This window comes from Phocoena sinus, chromosome 2 (genome assembly GCF_008692025.1).
Source record: "Phocoena sinus isolate mPhoSin1 chromosome 2, mPhoSin1.pri, whole genome shotgun sequence".
NCBI classification, from domain to species: domain Eukaryota; kingdom Metazoa; phylum Chordata; class Mammalia; order Artiodactyla; family Phocoenidae; genus Phocoena; species Phocoena sinus.
Window position 1 is genome coordinate 15,958,891 of NC_045764.1, and position 13,624 is coordinate 15,972,514.

Sequence of the window (13,624 nt, forward strand, 5' to 3'; positions counted from 1 at the left end):
TGGTCTCAAAATTAGTTGAACTGACAGCATTATAGCTCTTAAACAAAATTTAAAAGACAATGTTTTTTTTAAAAAAATATACTAAGTTGGTATGAATCCATAATGCTAGGATTTAGGTAGATATAGAGAGCTGCAAGAGGCCGTATAATCGGGTTTTTTATTTCTTGAGCCACTACGTGTATAGGCACTGGGCTAGGGATATAGGTGACATCACCACATGTCTAAGTCAGTTTGGGATGCTATACCAAAATACCATAGACTGGGTGGCTTAAACAACAGACGTTTACTTTTCACAGTCTGGGAGGCTGGAAGTCAGAGATCAGGGTGCCAGCATGCTCACATTCTTGGCAAAGGCCCTCTCCTTGGTTTGCAGATGGATGTCTGCTTGCTGGGTCCTCACACGGCAGAGAGCAGAGAGAAGAAGAAGCAAGCTCTAAATTCTATCGTGTCTCTCTTCAGAAGGCACAAACCCCATGCATAAGCTCTCTGCCCTCACGTCCTAGTTACCTCTCAACACCCCACCTCCTGGTAGTATCACATTGAGGGTTAGAATTCCAGCCTATCTATTTTAGGGGAGACACAAACATTCAGTCCATAATAGCATATACGGAGTTTGGTCCTTACACTGATGACATTGAAAGAAAATTCCCTACTGGTTTCTCATGATTCTGCACATCTTCTGAGCAGGGGCACCAACTGCTTTTTGTTTCAGACTATCTTTTCAAAGATGTTTGTAGAGTGAACAGGCTTGGAAGACAGAAAGAACAGAGGGCAAGTCTGTTGACTGTCCAGTATAAAAATATGTCTCCTTTCAGAGAGAGTCTACAAGACTTATTGGGAGCCCACTGTAAAACGCTCCCTAAGTATGGGGTTCCTCTACTGTGGTACAGAGCCCCTGAGTACAAAGCATCCACCTGGGCTTCTCTGTGTTACTCCCATGGGACTCAGGGAGCAAGAAGAACCAACTGAACAAAGCTTATGCTGCCTGCTATGCCATAAATACCAAAGTCCTTTGACGCAGAAGTCTCATGTCTTCTGCCAGAACCCATGAGATTGTGAACTGCTAACTTTTTAGCAAGCAATTAGGATAAATTCTCAGATTATTCATAATACTTGACAATAGGAAATAGCAATCATGGTATAAACAACCATATAGCATACACCTTGAAAAAATATAATAAAATTGCATTAGAAGTGAGAGGAAGAAAAAAGTGTCCTCAGTAGCATTTGTATGAGATCTCATGAACAAATGTTTAAATGAATAAAGAAAATAAATTTTAAACAGGAAGGAACGTCATGTGTAAAAGTACAGAACTGAGAAATAGGATACAAGTTTAGGAAGTGACAACTCTTCTGGCTGGACGAGAGAAGTGATGAAAACGAAGCTAAATATAAAGGCATTGCTTTCTGGCATGCAGTATTTACTCGGGGGCTTAGATTGGAGAATCAATGATCTATTGCCCTCACCGGACAATAGCCTAGACTGAACAGTCTAAATCATGTCCCTTCTGCTTCGGGGAACATCTAGGCTGTTTTCAAGATTAGAAACTAGCTGCATAACTTACTCTCAGACCACATCAGCCCTCACTTGAATGACTGTAACAGCCCCCTAGCTGGTCCCCCAACTTCTACATTTGGCCTACCTACCACACTACTTTCCTGTCTCCATAAGTTGGTCAGAAAAACCTTTTAAAATAGTAAATCAGATCCAATCACCCTTGATTTAAACCTTCCAAGGGTGTCCAATCATACTTGGAATAAACTCTAAATTCTTATCAATCTAGTCCTGGCCTACCCCCCCACTCCCTTCCTCATTCTGAAATTTCTAAAGGCTCAGTATGGACAAGTCTAAGAGTTTTTAAAAAATCCAAGGGGAGACAGTTAAGGGGAGCCAGGGGCTCACACTATTTTGAGTTTTACCTCCTGGAGCTCTACTAAGTTCTCACAGTGAAGATGAGAGAAAAATCCCCTTGGGCCTCAGGTAGTGGGAAGGAAAAAGTGACAATTTTGAAATATGTCAGAGCATTCCGAACTTAACAAGGTCGGACCTCAAGAGAAACTATTTTATTAGAAACTATTTTAATGTATTGGGCTTTTATCAGAGCCAAACCAACCTGAGGGGAAGGGAAAATACCCAACTCCAGTCCCCTTTAGCCATCCTCTACCACTTAATAGGGGGGGAAAAAAAGCTAAGAAGCACTTGTAAAGTTCATTCCAGAGGCACAGGGTCACTAAAAGACCAAGCCCTAATCATAGGACTCTATGACACTTCCCCTGCTCCCATACCTTACCACCACATTACTAACAGCTTATTTACTGCAGTCCATCTTATCCAATACATCACATCTGGCTATCAGGAAATAATTACAAGGCATACTGCAAGGCAGAAAACACAGCTTGAAGAGACTGAGCAGGTATCAAAACCAGAGTCAGATACAGCATGAATGTTAGAATAATCAGATTATACATTTAAGACAACTATGATTAATATGCTAAGAGCGCTAATGGAAAAAGTAAACAAACTGCAAGAGAAGATGGAAAATGTAAGCAAAGTGATAGAGATTCTAAGAAAGAATCACAATGAACGGGTAGAAATCAAAAACACCGTAATAAAACTTTGTAAATGCCTTTAATAGGCTCATTAGTAAACAGGACATGACTGAGGAAAGAATCTCTGAGCTTGAGGATATGTGAATAGAAACTTCCAAAACAAAAAATAATGGCTAACGATTCCATAAATTTGATTAAAAATGTCAACTTCTAAAACCAAGAAACTCACCAAGTCCCAAGCAGGATAAATACATAGAAAGCACAATTAGACACATCATAATCAAATGCTAAAATCAAAAGAAATATTCCTGAAGTAGCATGAGAAAAATCACTTTTAAAATTACTGCTAACTTCTCATTAACAACAGAAGAGGCTAAACGACAATGGAACAACAATGTTTAAGCACCGAGGGAAAAAGAAAACAGTCAACCCAGAATTCTACCTCCAGTAAGACTATTCAAAAATTAGGGTGAAACACAGACATTTCAGATTATTAATAAAATGTAAAAATTCAGCACTAACAGATAGGCTTCCCAAGAAATACTAACAGAAATTCCTCAGGCTGAAAGCAAATGACACCAGGTGAAAATTGGTGGAAGAAATGATAAGAATATGACTACATTTTCTATAACAGCCTAACAAACCATCCCAGACGTTAGTAGCTTAATATAAAAATGTATTATTCTCTACCATGGTCCTGTATATTAATTGAGATCAGTTGGGCAATATTTACTTGTGATCTCTCATGTGGTTTCAGCCAGATGATGGCTGAGGCTAGAGTCATCTAAAGACACAACTTTAGATGACTCACACCATGGATGCTGGCTAGAAGCTTACCTGAGACTTCTCCATATAGCTTGAGCTAGTCACAGCATGGTGGCTGAGTTATAAGGGGAAATGTTCTAAGAAACACAAACTGAAGCTGCAAGGCTTTTTATGAGCTATCGTTGAGAGAATAACATAACTTCCACTGTATTTTATTGATGTAGCATAAAAGTCAGCCCCAAGTCAAGAGGATTGGAAATTAGACTCCACACTTCAACAGAAGTAGCAGCAAAAGTAAATATTTGTGGCCATGTTTAATCCACCACAAAATATAAAATATAATCAATCACAAAATGCTCATTTCTTTGTGTTATATAATAGTTTAAAACAAAAATTATAACACTGTATTATGAAGTTTATAAATGTATGTAATTGTAAGTATATGGTGCAATGGCACAAGGGACAGAGAGGCAAGTAGTATTACACTGATGGAAGATTCCTATACTTTGCATGGACTAATACAATATTAACTCTAAGTAGATTTTTATTAAAGATGCAAATTGCAAATTCTAGAGTACCACTAAAATGTTTTCAAAGCAGAAGACCTAAAATGTCAACGTAATTATCAAGATAGAATATTTTTCAAATATTTGGTTTGCCCTAAAGAAAGTAGGACAAAGGAAGCAAAAAGAAAGAGTTAATAAAGTGGTAGATTCAAATCCAACCATAACAATTATGTTCATTTTAAATGAGCTGAACTTTTCACCAAAAGCGCAAAGATTGTCAGGCCAGATAAAAAAAATCAGGGCCCTATATGTCTTTAAAAGATGCACTTTAATAGAAATGAAAGGGAGGAATAAAAGATTTATCATGGGTTATATTAACACTGGAGGAAACAGACATCAAGACAAGCAGTATCAAAAATAAAAGACTTTTTATCATGAAAAAGAGTTAGTTAATACATAACGAAGATATAACACTTGTAATGTGTGTGCACCTAACTACAAAGCTTCAAACTACAAGAAGCAAAAACTAACAAAATTAAAAGGCAAACGATTAATCTAACACTATCAGAGTTGGATAGTCTTGTATCCCTTCTCAGCAACTGATAGAATTACTAGGCTATCAACCAGCTTGATCTTATTGACATTCATAGACACTATACCCGAAAACTGTAGGATCTATTTCTTTTCAAAAGCACGTGAACCTTCAGCTAAAGAGACCACATGCTGAGCCATAAAACTCCAGTCACAATCCCAGCAAGGTATTTTTACAGGAATTGATCATGTATTTCTAAAATTCATATGGAAATACAAAGGACCTAGAATATACAAAACAGTCCTGCAAAAGAAAAAACAAAGTTGTAAAACGTATGTTGTCTGACTAAAAGATTTACCATAAAGCAACCGTAATCAGTTTGAGCTTGGAATACAGGTAGAAGATAGAGTCCAGAAATAGACGCACAGTTACATGTTAATCGATATTTGACAAAGGTGTCAAAGCAATTCAGTGGGAAAGAAAAATCTTTTCAACCAACAGTACTGAGACAACTGGACGCCCAAATGGAAAAATGAGTAAATAACCTCCACTCCTATTTCACACCATATACAAAAATTATTCTGAAATGTAGCAGAGTCCTAAATGTAAAAGATAAAACTATAACACTTTTAAAAGAAAACATAGAAAAAAATCTTTGTAGATTTAAGCAAAGATTTCTCGGAAAGCAGAAAGAAAGAATCACAAGAGAAAAAAAAAGAAAAATTAGGCTTTCTCAAAATTAAAAATTGCTCAAGAGACATCATTGAGAAAACTGACAGCAAATCACAGACTGGGAGAAAAAATTCACAAAACATGTAGCTGACCACAGTCTTGTATTCAGAATATGTAAGAAATTCTTTTTGACAAATCAACAGTAAGCACATCAAAAAATGCTCAATATCATTTACCATCAGGGAAATGCAAATTAAACCCATAAAGCATCACTAATGGAAACATAAAGTGGTACAACTACTTTGTAGATATGTTTAGCATTTGTTATACAAAAAAAATACACCAACACTTTAACCTAAAAGCTCCATTCTTAAGCATTTATCCAAGAGAAGTGAAAACATATGTCCAGGAAAAAAAAAACGAAAAAGACTTAAAGAATGTATATAGCAGCTTTAGAACCATAGCCAAAACCAAACTCATTTCAATTGCACATGAAACATTCAGCTAGATAGACCACATAAAACAATGGCAAATATCCGTTACTGGGAGAATGAAATGACAAATTGCCATGTGTTCATACAATGCAACACCACAACATGATGAGGAACTAATTAGCATTAACCCATGTAAAAACATGAATGAATCTTACATTGTTCTGAGTGAAAGCAGGAAAAAATGAAGAATCCCTAACGTACGGTTCAACTTAGAGATGAAGTTCTAGAACAGACGAAACCAAGATAAGGTGAAAAAAAAAATGAGAACAATCATTGCCTGGGTTAGGAGGAAGGAGGATGGTGGCAAAAGTAGATTGCCTTGGAAGGCACACGAGTGAACTTTCTGGGCAGATGAAATGTTTCATATCACGATAAAGACATGGTATACTAAGGTATATATATTTGTCAAAAATCATACAGATAAGATTTATGCATTTCAATATATATAATTTTACCCTCTCCCCCCAAAAAAGAATTGTGTCCCCACTGAATTATCAAGCACGGGATAAATAGGCTAAATGATATAAGAATGGTAGAATGATAGTAACTGTTGAAGTTGGATGATTGGTACAAGGGGTTCATTATACTAGTCTTTACTTTGTATATGTTTGATATTTACTACGATATTAATTTTAAATTATTGTATAGCCATCATTCATTCAATAAACATTGCTTTGTGTTTATGTGCTAGGTGTTCTCAGTTTTGATGATAGAGCAATTAATACAACAAACGTTGCTACTGTCATGGAGGTCACATTCTAGTGGAGGAAGATTTTAAAAATAAAACAGTAAATAAACAATAAATAAGTTAAAGATGAAGTATAACAGGTGGTCATACGTGCTTTAAAGGAAAAGTAGACAGAGAGGGGAAATCATGAGTGACAAGGGCCAGGGATGTAATTTCATAATAAATAGAGTGATGAAGGACTCACTGAGATGGTGATATGTGAGGAAGAAATCGATCACGAGAGGGAACAAAACAGGCAAATATCCCAAAGTGGGAGTATACCTGGCATGTTCAAGGGGCAGCAAAGTGGGGAGGGGGACAGGTCATTAAGGAACCTTGTAGGCCAGTGTAAAAATCGGCTTTTTTTTTTTGGCTGTGTTGGGTCTTCGCTGCAGCGCGTGAGCTTTCTCTAGTTGATGCAAGCAGGGGCTACTCTTTGATGCGGTGCTCGGGCTTCTCATTTTGGTGGCTTCTCTTGTTGTGTGCATGGGCTCTAGGGGTGTGGGCTCAGTAGTTGTGGCTCGTGGGCTCTAGAGCACAGGCTCAGTAGATGCGGTGTATGGACTTCGTTGCTCCACGGCATGTGGGATCTTCCTGGACCAGGGCTCAAACCTGTGTCCCTGGCGTTGGCAGGCAGATTCTTAACCATTGCGCCACCAGGGAAGTCCCAAAACTTGGGCTCTTAATTGTAATGGGATGAGAAGCCATTGAAGGGTTTTAAACAGAGTAGTGATGTGATTTTATTTACATTTTAATAGAACCGTTCTGGCTCCTGCATTGGGAATAAATTTAAGAAGGCCAAGGTGGGAGCAGGGAGAACATCCAGATGAGGCAGAAACCAGATCTGAGGATGTTGGTTTGTACCACAGTGTCTGAGTTATGCAAGTTGCGTCAGATCCCGGGCACATTCTTCAGTTAAAGCTGCCAAGCTGTGCAGCTTTATTTCTGAAATCAAGAACGACTCCCAAATATGGCCCTGACAAATATAAAGATGGAACTTCCTTTTATGGAAATGGGGAAGACTGTAGAAAGAGTAGATCTGGGGATGCACTCCATCCTAGGAGGTCAAGGTGGAATCCTGGGGGTTTTAAACATCTGTCATGGTTCTTCCTAAAGGCTCAACATCAGATCTCACAGGTTATAGGGTTTTTTTCAGCTCTTAAGAGAGGAACTCTTCAAGGCAGTCCAAATTTTTCTTATGTCTTGTCCAAAAGCTTCTTTCCAAAGAGGGTGAAGGTGGCAAATTTAGAATGGCGTGAGGGAGAAAGGAAATCCAACTCTGTTCTATGGAATGTGAAGACATGTGACTCTCAAATTTCAGACTGTAGTCATTTATTGTCCAAAATACAATTTTAGATTCCTAGTGCCTAGGAAGAAGGAAGTTAAATGGAAGCAACATTAAGAGACAGTGGAAACCAGAGTGTATTGGAATATTGTGAAAAGGGTTAGGAATATGGATAGGATAGTAAGGAATCATGTTGGTGTATCTAGTTGTGGCATGTCATTAAGGGGAGTTTTGGCTCTCAATCTTTAACTTAAAAGGTTAACGCTACTTTAGCTTCTTAATGAGATTATAGTATGGATACAGACCATTTTTCAAAGTACTAGTCCGAGGACAATTGGTATAAAACTATGATTTGAGCCACAGATTTCTGAACACTGCCTGTAAAATAAGCCTGGTCGTGTTGATATTAAGGTTGTTTGGTTTAGGTGTCTAGGGACTGCATCTGTTTTTAGGCCTAGGGAAGGTAAAGCCCATGAGTGTAGCACGTCTTCGGAGAAGACTAGTATTCGGACTGTTATCTCTATGGGTAAGACTACTCGGTTGTCCACCTCTAGTAGCCGTAGTTCTCCTGGTTTTAGGTCTGATGTTGGGATTATGTAAGAGTCGAAATTTAGGTCTTCGTAGTCGGTGTATTCGTAGCTTCAGTATCATTGGTGACCCATTGTTTTTACAGTGAGAGAAGGGTTATTAATTTCATCTATCATGTAGAGGATTTGTAGGGAGGGTAAGGCAATTAGAATTAAAATGGTGCTGGAAGGATGGTTCAAATGGTCTCTTCCTCTTGGGTGTCTATTGTACTGGTATGTGTTAGTTTAGTTGTAAGTATTAGGGTGTGATATAGAGGACTAGGGAGCTAATTAGGAAAACAATCATTAATGTATGATCATGGAAGTGTAGGAGTTCTTCTATAATGGGTGATGTTGCATCTTGGAAGCCTAGTTGAAAGGGATGTGCCATGGAGATATACAGGATTTTCACTTGTAACTTAGCTTTGACAAAGTTATATAAGGTTTTTCTAATATCTCGTTTATAAAGAAATACATAGTGGTTATGATGTTGGCTTGAAACCGATTGGAGAGCGTTCGATTCCTTCCTTTCTTGATCATTTTGGGCTGACGTATGCTGGCTCTTCAAATGTGTGATATGGTGGAGGACATCCATTTAGCCACTCAAGGTTTGTGGAAGTGAAGTCTACTGATGTTACTTCTCGTTTAGATGTAAATGCTTCTCAGATAATGAAGACTCTTAGTATAACTGCTGTCAGTGAGATAAATGAGCCTATTGATGAGGTAGTATTTCATGTTGTTTAGGCGTCTGGGTAGTCAGAGTATCGTCGAGGTATGCCAGATAAGCCTAAGAAATTTTGTGGGAAGAATGTTAGGTTTACACCTACGAATATGATTATAAAGTGGATTTTTGCTCATGTTAAGTGTATATCTCGAGAACAGCGGAAATCAGTGGACAAACCCTCCTACGATGGCGAAGACAGCTCCTATTGAAAGTACACAGTGAAAGTAAGCAACAACGTAGTAGCTATCATGAAGAATGATGTCTAGTGATGAATTGGCTAGAACGATGCCAGTTAGACCACCTACTGTGAAAAGGAAGATGAAGCCTAAAGCTCATATTAGGGCGGGGGATCACTTAATATTGCCCCCGTGAAGTGTTGCTAGTCAACTAAAGACTTTTACCCCTGTGGGGATAGCAATGATTATAGTGGCTGGTGGAAAGTATGCCCGTGTGTCAACGTCTATTCCCACTGTGAACATATGATGAGCTCATACGATAAAGCCCAAGAACCCGATAGAATTCAGAGAAATAGAAAACCCAAAAGAAAGAAAGGCAGGTAGGCAGGGAGGGAGAGAGTCACCAGGATGATATAAGCAATCAGTGTTTTTGTGTCATTTCAAATATCTTGTGGAAAACAAAAGCTAGAGGACCTTTTCCTAACATCTTGCAAGTTTACATCTAATGGTTGTTAGTTAATTATCAGCTGTCATTTCAATCCTCCCCTTCCTCCTCTTTGGATGAGGGTTCCCACTGGAGATACTAAAAATATCTATCCCTCCATTGTCTTGCTTCTGAATGCTGTTGGACTGGTTCCTAATGCTTGGAGCTACCGAAGCTGTCCAGGGACAGGTGGAAACCACGCCCAGTGATATGAGGAAGACATAACCAACACAGTGAGGATGTTACAGAGAATGGAAAGGGTGTGGTTGACCTTCGTGCCACTGAACAAACTCAGGGACTCTCCATTTCTGGATTTCTGATTATGCAAGATAATGCTTTCTATTGTTAAATCATCTTCAGTCAGGTGTTCTATTATTTGTTACACAAAGTAATCCCACCTGAAGCACTTCCTCTGTACCAGGGGTTCTCAAAATGTGATCCCTATCCTAGCACTCTTAGTCTCACCTGGAAATTTATGAAAATAAAATTCCCAAGCCCCAGCTTAATCTCTGGAGATGAGGTCCAGCAATCCATGGTAACAAGGTAATGCTGATACACCTCCATTTTGAGAATCCCTGCTCAGTACTTTAATGAACAGAAGCAGATGGATTAAAAAAAATTTTTTTTTTCATTCCATTCCCCTAGATTCTGACTCCTAAATGCAGGTCCTATCAGGGTAGGACTGAGAATATACCTCAGTTGAAAGAGCCACCCTTACATCTTGGAAACCACAAACAAGAAATCTATGGGAATAATCGTGTAAAGTCTGAAGCAGTTGTGGTCTCTGCCACAAGTTTATTCTCCAAAGCATAACTATTCAAGAGAGATATTGAAAATTTAGCTACTGGAAGGAGAGGGAGGTAGTAGCTCCTACGACAGGACCTACCCCTCAACAGGCCACATCATGGTCAAAGCTAATTTCACAGCCGTTGCTAACATCCTTTCTATATGCATATTTTAACCACCTCACCTATAATCCCCAAACTTGGTTCTCACTGATAAATTTATGTATCAGTTGCTGGCAGCAGCTAAGTTTATTAAGCATGGCCAATCATATTTCATACACCCTGAATTTAAAACATTTGAAGCTAATTTAGTGGTTATGTCTAGCATTAGCTATTTTAAGTGCAGCAATAAACTCTTATTGCTCTCCTGACTGATGGAACATGTAATACAGTTGCCACTGTGTGTTTTGACTGTCAAGATGATTCATTAGGTCCCATATAAGCTCTGTTAAGAGAGAGCAGGTTACATCAAATAACTTGAATAAAAGTTTAAAACCCAGGTCATCAAAGTGCTTGAGACTCCTTTTAGAATTAATTGAAATTCAGGTACATTCTCTGGAATGATTTGAAGTCTCTTCCCAAATATACAAGCCGTCTGAAAGCAACAACTTGCTGTCACGCTAACTGAGCTGTTAAGCAATTATCAGTGACAACTGTAACTCAGGGCTACGCCAAGCGGGACCTACACACAGCCAGCTTTTTAATTCTTTCAGCCGACAGTTACTGGATTAATATTTGACACAGTTCAACCAGCTCCACGTTATTGGTGATCCTGGGACCCCAAGATACCGAGAGCCTCCTACATGCCAAACTCTCTGGTGCACAAATTCACACCTATAATCTCACACTCGTTGTTTTATTACAACTTCAAGCAGAGAAAACCAGAACCCAGAGAAGACAGAGTTTTACCATGACTCTAGGACTAGTCACATATGAATTCAGATGTTTCTGACTCCTAAGTGCTTTCTCCTTGTACGGCACATTAGGGTTTGTGTGTCATCATTTTCCTAATTCTTAAAACCATCTTGTGATGGGAGAAGCCTAATGTGTAAGAAATTAGACGTCTTCCATGTTTCACCGTGCATTTCAGAAAGAGCTGTTCCACTGTAAGCCAGTCCTCAACCACGCCGTAAGTGGTTACACTCTTAAATGGGAAAAGAATTTGAAAAAGAATAGATACACGTATATGTATAACTGAATCGCTTTGCTGTACACCTGAAACTATCACAACATTGTTAATCAACTATGCTCCAATATAAAATAAATTTTTTTTTAAAATAGTGGTTACGTTAATTTATAGGACCTCTCACTTCCTTCTGTGGGGGAAAGAGAGGAGAGAAAGAATGAATAAAGAAGGAAGATAAGCCAGGACCCAGGCACTTGCTCAACCCCTACCATGTGGTAGCCATCATGCCTGATTATTTACGCACATATTAACTCATTTAACATTATTCTCCCCACTAGCCAGTGAATTAAATATTTGTTCCAATGGTGAAGCTTGGTCTTCAATTGGTGAGATAATTTTCCCAGAGATTACAGGACTACTCAGAGGTGCAACAGAGATTAAAATTGAGTTCTGCCTGATCAAAAGTAATTGCTTTTCCCATTATATCTTTAAGATATATGCGCTCTCTCTTCTCTCTCTTCCTGGGATAAAACTCTAATAAAAGAATTTCAGACAACAGGGCAAGTCCCCTATTCCCCACTGTAGACAAATGCCTCTTTTTAGTCACCCTGGCTTTGGTCCCAATTAATATCAAAAAAATATATGACTGCGTCACTCAAAAACTTCATTTGTAGCCAAGCACTTGAACCACTATTCTTCCCCTCTTTGCTATTGAGCTTGGTAGTAGGGTTTCACTATCTTTGATTTCCCCTAGGCATCTCCCTGATGGATTCACTGTGAACTAAGTAAGAGGTGAAAAGAGGAAAAAAGTCAACTGAAGAAGTTTATAGTGTTGTGATCAGAAAATTAAATGGAACTCCCTTACCAAAAAAAAGTACATTTTATTTAAAATGCAAATATTCATTACAGATTGATTTACTTTAAGTATTGCCTAGGCATTTTCACTAGGAAACTAATGGTTTATAATTCTTTTGTTGTTACCAAACAGGAAGTTTTCAAAATCTAGGGTGCATTAAAGGGCCTACTTTATATAACAGAGTAGGAAGTTTTTCACTGTAATGTTTTCCCTCATTTTAATGAGAATCTCAGCAATTCTCAGTATTGTATTTACCAGTGCACATTTATCAAAATAAAAAAGTTTAGACTTTCACATACGGTTAATCTGCAATGATTGTCAAATGTATTCTAATTGATTTAATGCCCATTAAAATTCTATTTTGAAATATAAAACACCCAAACATGAAATAAATGATCAGTCATCTAGCACAACCAGGAAAAAACACATTAATTATAAATTATTCAAGTGAAATGGTATCTCAGCAAAATCTTTAGACCATCTCTGTCTGAGAATTAGATAAATAAGAAAAAAATCAAGGTTTTAAATGGATTTTCATGGTTAAATTGGTATTATGCTTCAAACACCTATTAGGAGTTACTAGAAAATACTACTAAAATAAGCCCAATGTTTATATTACTGTTGCTATATTTAATGGAAGAAGGTAAAATCAAGAATGTTCCACTAAAATTATGAAGATTATTCATTTTGAGGTTATATGTTAAACAAGTACTTTTTCAGGACTGTAATATGCTATGAAATGAATCTTAAATAAGCCTGAAGATATTTTCAAAAAACAACAAGATGAATTAGTGCTTATGAAAAAAAAAGGAAGAAGTTACACAAAGCTTAACAGACTATAAACAAACATACACACATATGGGTATAAATAAATTATATAGCTATATCTACATATCAAAGACAGGCAGGGAGAGAGAGCGGGGGAGAGAGTATAATAGCATAAAATCTCGAAAGACATCAAAGATTTGGCACATGTGACTATGTTAAGTGTGTTAAGGACCTGGTCAGGTGATAATTTGCAAAACTGGACTGGATGAATCTAGTGGCCGTGTGAAACAGGCTGTGTGCTTGCCAGATCGTAACTTTTCAATTACTACTTCTCTTGGGTGACGCTAAATGCACACAAATATTCAGCAAAAAATCAGAGACACAAATCGTCTGGCACAATGTATCACATATTTACGTAGAGGAATTGATGAAAAAGCTGTGTTAATGCATAGTGTTCATTGTAATTTTGTCCTGCATATATAACTTTCTTTGGGCAAACTCCCTTCCTGTTGTTTTTAGGAATGGTCTAACCATACCTCCATACCTGGTTCAAGATGTTCAATCCATATCTGAGGTTAGGGTTAACAGGTTATAGTTATTAGTTCAGA

General features: G+C 37.9%; 1 pseudogene; it reads right to left on the bottom strand.

The window, feature by feature from the left end:
• Nucleotides 1–7,817: 7,817 nt before the first annotated feature.
• On the bottom strand, nt 7,818–8,488 carry LOC116749690 (annotated as a pseudogene).
• Between the last annotated feature and the right edge of the window lie 5,136 nt (nt 8,489–13,624).